The sequence below is a fragment of the Maniola jurtina genome, chromosome 21 (genome assembly GCF_905333055.1).
Source record: "Maniola jurtina chromosome 21, ilManJurt1.1, whole genome shotgun sequence".
Taxonomy (NCBI): Eukaryota; Metazoa; Arthropoda; class Insecta; order Lepidoptera; family Nymphalidae; genus Maniola; species Maniola jurtina.
Window position 1 is genome coordinate 9,417,096 of NC_060049.1, and position 12,614 is coordinate 9,429,709.

Sequence of the window (12,614 nt, forward strand, 5' to 3'; positions counted from 1 at the left end):
CCCATCCGCTTAATCTATTTCGACGATTGATACAAAGATAACTTGCATCCTATATAGACTACTTTTTATTTCAGAAAATTGAAGAGTTCCCTTGGAATTTTTAAAAACCTTGTTAACGAAAGAACCTTAAAAACGAAGTGACGAGCATTATTTAATCATAATATAATATGTATTTCAACCTGCTTCATACTTCAACAGAAATAAATAAATACCCTTGGAATGACTCATGAAATTTTTTTCTTATCATGTTCCTTTATCATTTCGGTCGCCTCTAAAACCATTCGTTCTCGTTTGACGGTTCGGAGCGTTGCTACCTGGGTTCCCTTTTTTTCGAAAACCAAGGTCAAAAGACGTGGTACGATGTAAGGGTGATCGCACACGACTGCAAGAGCCGGAAGAGCCGTCAGAAGTTGATAACCTATAAATACTTATTTATGTGTATTATGAAAGCTAAGATGTTTTTTGTCTGTTATCTTTTCAACGCCTACTCGTTGGGCCGATCTTTATGAATTTTGTACAGTGATAGCTTGCATCTCGCAGATGGATGTAGGTTAATTTTTATCCCAGAAAATTGGGAAACAGTTTCCACGGGATTTATAAATACTTGAATCAATGCGAAAATGTGTCTTGTTGGTATGTTATTTGAGACATAACCGTTCGATAGAAATAACTTGCATACCTATCAGACATAGGACAAAGAGAAAATAAGAAAAAAACACGATTTCCACGTGAACGATATGTCGGCCATTAACTTGAATTCGTCAGAAAAGATTGATGCAAAAGCCCTTTTCTCGGAATTCAAAAAATTTGTTATGTCACCAGCATTACGGGAGCCGTAAAATGTTAATAGAGTTCACGACAGCGCATACCTACTTATACTCAAGTCATTAACATTCTTGTATGCTCTGGATGCAGCAGTGTCTTACTGGTAATATCCCAAATAGTAATTAGTGTTAAAAAATGTTTATTATGGCTCTTGCGGCTTTTGGAGGTTATCGGTTAGTATGCGATCACCTTAATATACCTACCCACATAATGAATCCAACCGTTTCTCAAACCCCGCTGCGACATAAAAAAGAATTAAGCATAAAGGTTATAATCATTTTTGTAACCGTTGATTTTTATTAAAAAGCACAATTTGATAACGAAAAGCTCATTGTTGGTACTTTAAGAATGCATGCTTAGTATTTGTGTACTCATTTTGGAATTTGTTTTGTATTGTTTCCATTATGTTGCATAAACCGGTAACCCCAAACTAAAATGCAATCATTTTACATGTAATGCAATGTACGAAACGCTTGGCCACAAATAAGAAAAGTGAATTAGAAAGCAAGTAATAATACATGGATGACGTATTTTTTGATACTATTCCGAAGAAAACTATTAAAAAAAAATACACTTTTATAATTAAAAATATACTCTCGATCAAGTCACCTTTCAAACAAAAAAACTACATAGATTAAAATCGGTTCATTAGTTTAGGAGCACAGACAGATACACAGATACACACGGCAAACTTGTAACACCCGTCTTTTTGGGTCGGGGGTTAATAAAATAAAATACTTTGACGAAAGATTTTTACACCTTTGTTACCTGTTATCTACCAAAGACACCATGATCCAAACTCAATAGTCACCGATCGTTCCTCTCTGTATAAAGGACAATACGAAGAGAAACTTTCAGCTTTTATAAAAACGAAGGTCTGGACCTCGCGGGCTCTTAGTCAATTGCCAATACACTCGTAACAATATTTTAAAACATTTATCATTTATTCATTCTAAGTTCTTAAACTATTTCAATGCACAAATAGTTATTCTAAATATTATTTTATAATATTTTCCTATGTACTATTTGTTAGTAGATGTGCCTTATAAACAGTAGGTATACAATGTTAAAAAGTTGGTAAGAACATACGAATAGGTTTGACAACCCCTGTGCTAGTAAACACTGTATTACAGTGGGTTGACTTCTCCCATTCCTAAGTACTTAATTTAAATGTGTTAATATGGTGCGCTGATGGTCGGACATGCAAAACCGTACCAATACGACACCGTTATAATATCTAAACATAGTGTAACAATAAAAATAAAAAGTCTTAATAATATATTTTAATGGAGGGTAGGTAGTGATTGTAGTTACGCACACGCGGTACAGTATTAATTAATTATTATTATTAAAGTTCTAGTTAGTTAGTCTAGTTGGTATCAATAAAATAAAAATTATTTACTTTATTACTCTAGGTTCTTGGTAGTACTTATATATTTTTTCAAAACAAGTTATGCAACTGATGAATGAAAAGCATCCGAGTGCGGTGTTCCAGCAGCGGTTTTACATTTTATAAGAGAAATATATTTTTCCACTGGATTCATTTGCTGAACTAGAAAATTGTAAAGGTTCTGAACTTCTAATACAATGGTTATGTAACTTTACCTGTGTAACTAGAATAAAATATAAGTTAAATGTTTATAAATTATTAACAACTTTCAACTTGAAAGTTATTAATAACAATGAACATTTGAATGTATGGAGATAATCTATAATTTTTTTGAAAATAAAATCAATATGGCGGCTGTACGGCGCCATTTTCAAATGTGAAACTTTTTGTAGTTCGTTTTTCGGCAGGGCCCCCCAAAAAGAGGGGTGTTATAAGTTTGACGTGTGTATCTGTGGCATCGTAGCTCCTAAACTAATAAACCTATTTTAATTAAGTTTTTTTTTTGTTTGAAAGGTAGCTTGATCGAGAGTGTTCTTAGCTATAATCCAAGAAAATCGGTTCAGCCGTTTGAAAGTTACCAGCTCTTTTCTAGTTACTGTAACCTTCACTTGTCGGGGGTGTTATAAATAATAATTTACACTTGTTTAATTTTATTATTACCAATTGTTATAACACTTAGTAGGTAATGTTTTAATTCGAATTCTTAATAGTACGTTCTTTGTTACAGATAGTAAAGCAATTCGAGCGGATGAGGCGCTCCGGCCCCCAACCATGAATTAGATATCGCTGACAACGATATCAAACGTATGTATTTACCTACTTTAAATTGATTTATTTAATTACAGTCTTAATGAAAAGTAAACATTTTACACCAAACTTTGTATACCAAAGCACTAGATAAAAATTGAGACTGGCTGACTCGACCGGATTTTTTACCCAACTGCGGCAAAGCCAAAAGGAAGGGTTATGATTTTAGCAGTCTATGTAATATGTATGTATGTATGTATGTATCCAGATTCTGTGTGTTCCACCGTAGCGCCTAAACTACTCGGCCGATTTTGATGAACGAGGTGGCAATCGATTCGTCGTAATGGTCCGGGTGACATAGGCTACACTTTATACGAAAAAAATTGACGTAGCGGATGTTACATATGAAAAAAGTGGGGTCTTCAAAATTTTTTTTTGCCATTATATCGAGTGGGATGTCAAATGAAAGAAGAAAAAATTCAGAGTTCATAAAATGTGAATGTACTACATCATTAAAATATACCAAGCGACAGAAAAACAATTTTCCTGTAATATTTCAGCGTTCATTAAGACGATCGCAGGCGGGTTTTAGTTTTCAACTTAAATTTTAACAGTCTAAAAAACTTTTCATACATAAGGGAATTAAATAAAGCCTCACATAAAACATGTAACGTATATCTAAGTACGCGTGTTAGTTCGTTATAAACTCTGTAGTACCTACGAGCGAGCTTCACTCGGACGTTGACGACCTTGTTGCCCTGATATGAAGTAACTTATAAATAAAGAGCTTCCGGGTTATGTACTAGGACTAGGAAAATTTTCCTGAGTCGTATATCAATCTACGCGGAATGGAGAAAAAAACACACGTTTTATCGCTTGAATTACCACATACCTACCTACTTTATTAATTATTATTCAGATACAAGTTAGCCCTTGACTGCAATCTCACCTGGTGGTAAGTGACGATGCAGCCTAAGATGGAAGCGGGCTAATCTGGAAGGCGTATGGCAGTTGTCATTAAACCCGTACTCCTGTGGTTACAAACAAGGCTAAAAAATATTTTTTACACAGATTTGATCATTTTAATTTTTACGAGCTACCCGCACTGGCTTCGCATGGGCCATGGATAGCTTATTATAGTTTAGTAGGGATCTTTAATTTTTTTGACAATAAAATTTAGCCTACGTCACTCAGGAATAATGTAGCTTTCAGTTGGTGAAAGAATTTAAAAAATCGGGTCAGTAGTTCCAGAGATTACGCCCTACAAACAAACATACGAACTTTACCTCTTTATAATATTAGCATAGATTTAAAATTTAAATAAGATAGTATAAGTAGTTCTACAACTTCTGAATTCTACAACGATGCTCATCACTACCCATATTATAAAAGCTAAAGTGTGTTGTCTGTTGATTTGTTCGTTTGTCTTTCAGCAGCAACGGATCGACGTGATATTGCATGAGAGTGACATAATATATGCCGTAAAATCAAAGAGTTCCCTCGAGATTTTTAAAAACCTAAATCTACGCGGACGAAGTAGCCTGCATCAGCTAGTTTTTGATAAAAGTACGTATCTATTTTTTTACGATGTATTTATTCTCGAAGGTCACGAAGTTACAAAATACGTGAGAAGTAATTAAAAGTCTTAAGTAAAAGGTAGGTCTAACACAGAAATAGAGTTTTGGGGAGAGCTTAAGAGGGGTCTCTCCGTCACTCGCACCATACAAACGTAGTTCCAATTTCATTTGAATACTCAATCAATCAATGAATCAATTTATTTATTTACTAAGCAACCAAAGTCCATGAAATTTTGCAGACATATTCTATCTATGTCTGTGGTTTTCCAGATTTCTGTTAAAATATTCGTTTTCAAAGTTACGCGGTATTTTAAAATTTACATACAAATCTTTGAGCCCCTGTAATTTTAAAACTACATATTTTTAGAAAAATCTAAAACACCACAGACGTAGTACGTACGTACGTACGTTTGTATGAAGCGAGTGACGGAGAGACCCCTCTTAACCTTCAGTTTAATATTCATTTATACTTACCTAATTTCTAATATAACATTTCAAGAACACGGATTTTCCATTTACAACCGCCATTGTTCCAAAATATAGTCATAATTATTTTATCATCACATTTCATTCCATAGACTTTAGGAAAATGAAAGGTGGTATAAAGCGCGCAAATAATATAACAGACATTTATATTATTAATTAAGAAGCCGATTTCCAATTAGCTAATTCTAAATATTGGAGTCCTCATATGAGTCTTTTTATGTACTTTATAAATTCGTACCTACTTCGTATATACCTCTCTTGAATGATAATCTTTGTTAATTTGTCCAGTTGTGTTGACTTAGCGAATAGCTAAGCGCATTGAGTAATTTTACAAAATCTTTAGGCGTGGTTTATCGCCATACAACGCACGAGTTTAACGTCAGTTTTTAGCGTAAACCGCGTCTAAAGTTTCTATGGAAGAAATTGGTATTTGGTACTGATTCTGAGCCCAACTAAATTTTACTAAACGAGTATTCGCATCCTCTTCTTACTAATGTTATAAGAAAAGGACAGATACAGTTTGACAGTTTTAACTTTAGAGCTGTCAAACCTCGTGACTTAAGCTGCCAGTCGAGAGCCTATTTATTAAATTTGTAGCGCACACTCTTCGCATACTATAATTTATGTCATTGAATGTAAAATTCATGTTCCGTCCTTTTTTAGCAATATTAAATGAAGGAGGATGAAATACTCTTAATTTAGTTAAGAAAAAACCAGTTAGTATTTAAAAGTTTAAGTACAGTCATTACTCATTATAGTAACCTTGACAATACGCGACGCTCTGAACGCTAAATGCGTGGCGCGTGCGGGTCATGAAACGCAAAACTGGCTTCACTGTTATTGATTGCTCTCGAGAACTCCCGTCTATTTATTTCGTACAGTCTGTGGTATGATTACATACTATATTAGTATATGTATTACTCTAACATACGTTACTGGGTTCGATATTTGTTTAGGCTTTGATTGTACAGCGGCTGCTAAGCGAATTTGTTCTGTAACTTAATGGGATTAAGGCCCTCATTTGCATTTTCGTAACAAGATTATGCTAAGAGGACTGAGTTATCAAGCGAGCTTAATTTTGTCTTATTGTTTTGAAAAATTAAATGGATTTGAAGTCCTCTTTTGCTAAATTATGGTATGTACCTACTACCTACCTACCCGCATTGCATACAAAGAGTATTCAAAAAAAACTTCAAAATTCAAAATAGCTTTATTCAATTAGATTTTGCAAATACTATTGAATAATCGTGTAAACTGTTTATTTCTAGTTGATATTCACGACTCACGTATATCTTATAATAATATTATACCTACTTTAATATTGTCATAGTGTAAACCGATCCTTACATGGTACACCTTGTTGTTTAGCCAAAACAAAGTTAGTTTGACCGTGACCCTCCCCTTCAATTGTTAATAGGAACAGTACTGGGACCATGATAACTCCTATAAAGTAGTGTAAACACCATGTTACATATATTAACATCTACTAGCTTTAAGCTTACGGCTTGACCCGTATAAAACTCAGGTCTGCGCTTACTGTAGATCTAGATTCTAGACAAACTGCTTACCTTAAAATCAAGAAAATCAAAAAAAGATCAAAGCATTTATTGGTTTTATTATTGAGGAGATTATGAAGTATATTTCGGTTTGGTTTGGGGATAATGACATCTGCAGCCTGCACATGGCTGCTTTCTAAATCAAATTATGGATAGTGAGAAAGACTTATTTTGTTAGATTAATAATTTTGTTGTATTGTTGTATTTAATTAGATTATAATAGGGCTGACATGTACTTTTAAATGTATCAAAGCCCTTAAATAAATAAAGAAAAAAAAAATCAAGAAAATCAAAATGAATAAAAAAAAATTTAAAAAAACACGATTGCTCTGCCACATAACGAACTAAAAAGACTTTTCACTTTTGAAAATGGCGTCAGATAGCTGCCATATTGTTTTAAATGTGAACCGTGAATTTGTGGTTACATCACGAAAAAAATGTGTTCATGAACAAATAATTAGAATTTTCAAGTTTCAAAGTTAGATAGTTATACCAAGTAGGGTATCATATTAAAAGGGCTTTACCTGTACATTCTAAAACAGATTTTTATTTATTTTTATGCATAACTAGCCGATTCCCGCGACTTCGCCCGCGTGGATTTAGGTTTTTTGAAATCCCGTGGGAACTCTTTGATTTTCCGGGATAAAAAGTAGCATATGTGCTAATCCAGGATATTATTTATCTCCATTCCAAATTTCAGCCAAATCCGTTCAGTAGTTTTTGCGTGAAGGAGTAACAAATATACACACACACACTTTATAATATTAGTGTGATTTAGTGTGAAGTGTGATAGTTCTTGATTTATCGTGCAAAATGTCGAAACAATGCCCGAGTACGGAACCCTCGGTGCGCAAGTCTGACTCGCACTTGGCTGGTTTTTTATTTACACACAATAATAATAGTTAAGCAAAACTACACATTAATTTGGTCGAGCTGTAAAAGTTTATCGCCTGCTCGATTCAGACCGAAGGCGTTGGTATAATAGGCAATAGGCAGTTCTGTAGAATGCAGCGTGTTACGAAACTGCTTAGCAAATAACAATAAAACTTCAGATACCATCAGAACGGTCGAAGGAAACGACCTTGTTGTACTATATTAGTTAATACGTAGCTATTTTTAACCGACTTCGAAGAAAGGAGATAGTTTTTGAAGTTGACGCCATAAAAAAGGAAAAACTGGGCAAGTGCGAGTCAGACCCGCTCACCGAATTCCGTACTCGGTTATTTTTTCTACATTATGCACGATAAATCAAAAACTATTATGTTTTGTAAAACTGTTATTATTATAAAAATCTGTTTTGGAATGTATAGGTAAAGACCTTTCATGTGATACCCCACTTGGTATATTTATCTTACTTTGAAAATTGACAATACTAATTATTATTTGCTCATGAACACATTTTTTTGGTGATGTAATCACAAATTCACGGTTTTCGGATATTTTACTTTACTTGTGCTATTAGACCTTTTTTTTTTTTTTTTTTTGACGCTGGGGAATGCATTTACGCATCCCCCCCCGGAAGCTAGCCAGCCAGCCGTGAGGCAGCCAGCCAGCTGAGGGAGGGTATGTGGGACTCGCCGGCCGAGAGGCGACCGGAATACCCACTAAACCCCAGCGGCGCTACTGCGCGTCGCCTGGCGACTGGGTCACGGGAACGGCCGAAGCAAACAACCGCGACCCAGCCAGCGACGTCTGCCGAGGCAGACCCTCCACCGGGGACCTGCTCGGTCCCCACCACCGCACCTCCGGGACGCACCAACGAAGTGCGTCCCCCGACCTTGGGACGCGCACGTCGCCCGCGTCCCATCCGCCCGCCGCTTCGTCCACTGTGCCCTCTGCTAGTCAGAGGGACACGCGGAGAAACCTCCCCCCCTGCCAGGTCATTAGCCATAGCCAACAATATCTCCGAAGAGAAATTATTAGTCATGTTACCGGGGCGCACCGGCCCGAACACTGCTCTTCCCTTCGGACGCATCCAAAAGGGACCAGCAGCATCCAGGCACACTGGGAGGTTACCTGGCTGGCGCCCCGTGCTATTAGACCTACCTACTTGCTAAATTTCACGATTCTAGCTCAACGAGAAGTTGAGGTTATAGGTTTTCTTGACAGACGGACGGACAGACAGACAACAAAGTGATCCTATAAGGGTTCCTATTGCCTCAAAAGAGGTACGGAACCCTAAATAATAGGTAGATTCGCCTTAAAGTTAATTTTGGAAAATTTGTAGATACCACCTTTCCGCTTGACGCCTATTTTAGATTCTAGTTCCACTTGTGTGACATTAATAGAGTAGAACAGGTAAGCAGATAGTACCTATTCCTAGCCTAAGTATTATTATAAAAAAATTAACATTTGAAAAGAGTAACCGCTGAGTTTCTTGCTGGTTCTTATCAGTAGGAATGGCATACCGAACCAATGGTATACTCCTTCGACGATTCAAAAGCACTTGTAAAAGTTTATTTGAATAAAATATCTTCCTATTCTATTCATAAACTTCATGCTTGGTTAAATAGAAAAGGGGAACCTAACCGTAAAAAAATCCTTTTACAGAAATACCTTACCCAATTTGTTTTTGTGTTCCTAGAATGTGAAGGCCTGACTTAACATTTCATTGAATCAGATATTCATGTGAAATTTATCACATCATAAAACTGCCATCGAAATGGCTTTATTCCCAAACTGTCTTATCTCTGTATAGGTCACTGATTCGAAAAAATTGCTTAAATGAATAGTTAGCTATTATTTGGTGGGAGATTTCAATTTTCATCCAAAAAAAGGTATTGGTCAGCACATATTTCATAATACTAACTATATTTTCATGGTATAAGCTGGATATAGTGTACCATACAAAATGACAGTTATTTTTGTGCCGATTCAAAGATTCTTAATTATAGATCCCTGCAGAAATTGCAACAAGTGTAAATTAAAAATTTATAACACCCCCGACAAGTGAAGGTTACAGTAACTAGAAAAGAGCTGATAACTTTCAAACGGCTGAACCGATTTTCTTGGATTATAGCTAAGAACACCCTCGATCAACCCACCTTTCAAACAAAAAAAAAAACTAAACTAAAATCGGTTCATTAGTTTAGGAGCTAAGATGCCGCAGACAGATACAGAGATACATACGTCAAACTTATAACACCCCTCTTTTTGGGTCGGGGGTTAAAAAATGTGCCATAACATACAACTAATTTGCGGCAACATACTATGTATTATGTGAAATTTTCATAAAATTATTTACATTCAAAAACACATTTCAAAATATATCAAATTCGAGTGAATTGAATAAAATCGCTGAATAGAGCGAACGTTAGTTCGTACATGTAGGGTTACCATTTACGTAGCTAAGAAATTAGGAGACGATAATAATATTAAAATCTCGAGATTACTGTGTATCACCTGTGTGTGTATATACTTTTATATTTGATATTATACGTAAGCCGTCAGTGGTAGAGTCCAGAGATATAAGAGTTTTCTCTTCCACCATTAATTATTATTTATTATTCTTTTTTGGTACAAATTATACATAACCAAAAATTCATAAAAAAATTCTTTTGAAGACTTACCGTATGTTGTGAGAGTAATGAAATCTCTTACGGCCATATTATTCGCAATCATTACTATGAGGTCTCACAGTGCGCTCGAATGCATAGTGTAGGTTCCACCAATAAGATCATTGTAAATTGACGTGACACAGTCATCTGATTGGTGGAACCCACACTATGCGTTTGAGCGCACTGTGAGACCTCATAGTAATGATTGTGAATACGGGTATTAAAGATTTTTGTTGCAAAAATCTAATTTAACAAAATAGAACCAGGACAGTCTTTAGAAAAAAGACAACTTGGTTACCCGAATTTACATTGAAAAGTTTCAAGTACACTAAACCCCCACTATAAAGTACACATTAAAATTTATATTTACATGTTCACATTTAATTTCTAGCGTTTAATGTAGAAGTACTCTTCAAAGGATTCATTTGGAAAACTCATTTTATACGAAACAACTTATTTGCATAAGCGGTTTTCTGTACATATCTCTTTTTATATATATAATGACACTAGTGATCTACCCCGTTTTCGGTTGGGTAGCTTGTCAAAGTATCCACAGGATTTAGTTCGTATTTTTTAGGATCTATTTAAGAGGCGCAACTCTACAATTACTTTGATATAATACAAGATGCACCCTTCTCATTCTGAGAGCAGACCTGTGGTCAGTAGTGGGCCGGTAATGGTTTGATCATTTTGATGATGACACCAGGTAAGCTCTCGAGTTCAAAAAAATCTACAATATTTTTACTATCATCATAGTCCGGTCAATTTACATTTAACCTTTGTCAATCATACAACTAAACTTTCTCGAAGTGGCTGGAAATAGAATAAACATCCCTGCCCCTAGTAGCTTCTGAGATTATCGCGCACGGACAGACAAACTCGATCGGAACTTTTTTTTTCTGGTATTTCTGAAAATCCTTTTTTAATCTACCTTATAAAGAAAACATGTATTTTAAAAGAGCTGCAAATTGGTAGCGAGTAAAAAATCGTTTCGTCCGTTAAAACAACATCAACAGACGACACCTATTTACTTGCTAAACGTATAAAATTTCGGCGCTAAGTGAAACAAACAAGGGTGATAGGACAAGTAATTTAAATAGCTTACGAAAGACGTCCTCGAGGGCGACGCCATTTTAACGACTATACTTCAAGTTTCGAATGACATGTTCCATTTTCGAAGCACTTAACGCTCTCCGATAAGGCCTTTGTCTATAGTAATACGATCGTTCGGAATTCAATTTTGCTCTTTCCATAGACAATTAAAAGTATATCAGCTGCTGCTGATGTTATTTTATTGCAGCTGATTATAAGTTAGGTAAAAAGTCTAGATTTTACGTGTGCTTAGCGTCGTACCACGTATTGTAACGCTCGCTGTATGCCTTGTCGGCTTTAATTATTGGTTGGTAACTAGCACCAATGACGTCTCTTACCAGACCATGGCACTGATGTCAGGACACGCACAATGTAAGCATCGGTAGCCATGCTAATTGCTAAAAACTTTGGTGGACATTATTTATTAAATGATTTTTTTTAACTGTCAAAGAAATCACACTATGATTTAAAATTCATAGGTATTTTGTTATCATTATGTGAAAGTAAAATTTTTCTAGATTATTTTTTTGCCTCTGTGCAGCGCTTAATAGGTTTCTATTTAACTGTACTAAATTTCAATATTCAGCCTTACAGCTCACAGGTCTTATAGATTATTTTAAAATTGATATAACAGACAGATTGTCTTAGTACGAAACTCTAAAATAAGTTAAAAAGGAATTAAATTTCCTAATTCGGAGATCGAACCCATAAACTCTTGCTTATCAGAGTGGGTGTCAAAGTGACGGTGAAATATTACCTAATAACAATATCAAATCAAAAATTGTGATTTATTTTCATTTAAGCAATTTAGATTTGAATGAATGAGGCAATAAATTCGCTCGAAAATCGGAAATTAATTCGGAAACCGCCGCGTCATTGGCTGTTTCCGAACGATGCGCGCCGCCGCGACGGAACTATTTGACATCTGTTTTTATCATCTGTTGGCGGATTTTGGCGCGAATATTATTTGTTTATTTAATCACTTCATTGCATACAAAAAAAAAAACAATATCATAGGACATTTCTTATTAATTATTTAAATAAGAGTCGTTGTTAGGTTCGTCCGCGTGGATTTACAATTTGTGTTTACGTTTGAAAGTTATTAGAAAAGTGCTAATAACTTTCAAACGGCTAAACCGATTTTCTTGGATTATAGCTAAGAACGCCCTCGATCAAGCCACCTCTCAAACAAAAAAAACCTAATTAAAATCGGTTCATTCGTTTAGGAGCTACAATGCCACTGACAGATACACACGTCAAACTTACAACACTCCTCTTTTTGGGTCGGGGGTTTAAATACCGTGGAAGCTCTTTTATTTTCGGGAATAAAAAAGTCTATGTCCATCCTCAGGATGCTACGAGTACCTATCAAATCTCGTCAAAA

The 12,614-nt window shown here is 35.4% G+C and overlaps 2 protein-coding genes across 7 annotated transcripts in view; one reads left to right on the plus strand and one right to left on the minus strand.

The window, feature by feature from the left end:
* LOC123876145 (brain tumor protein) overlaps positions 1–12,614 on the plus strand; it is a 235,012-nt gene that overhangs the window by 112,661 nt on the left and 109,737 nt on the right. For all 6 annotated transcript variants that reach the window (XR_006798271.1, XM_045922301.1, XM_045922303.1 and 3 more), the window contains one exon: positions 2,943–3,019. The gene's annotated coding sequence lies outside the window, so the exon portion shown is untranslated. The remainder of the gene's footprint in view (positions 1–2,942; positions 3,020–12,614) is intronic.
* LOC123876161 (myb/SANT-like DNA-binding domain-containing protein 3) overlaps positions 1–12,614 on the minus strand; it is a 268,506-nt gene that overhangs the window by 47,269 nt on the left and 208,623 nt on the right. The window lies entirely within an intron of this gene.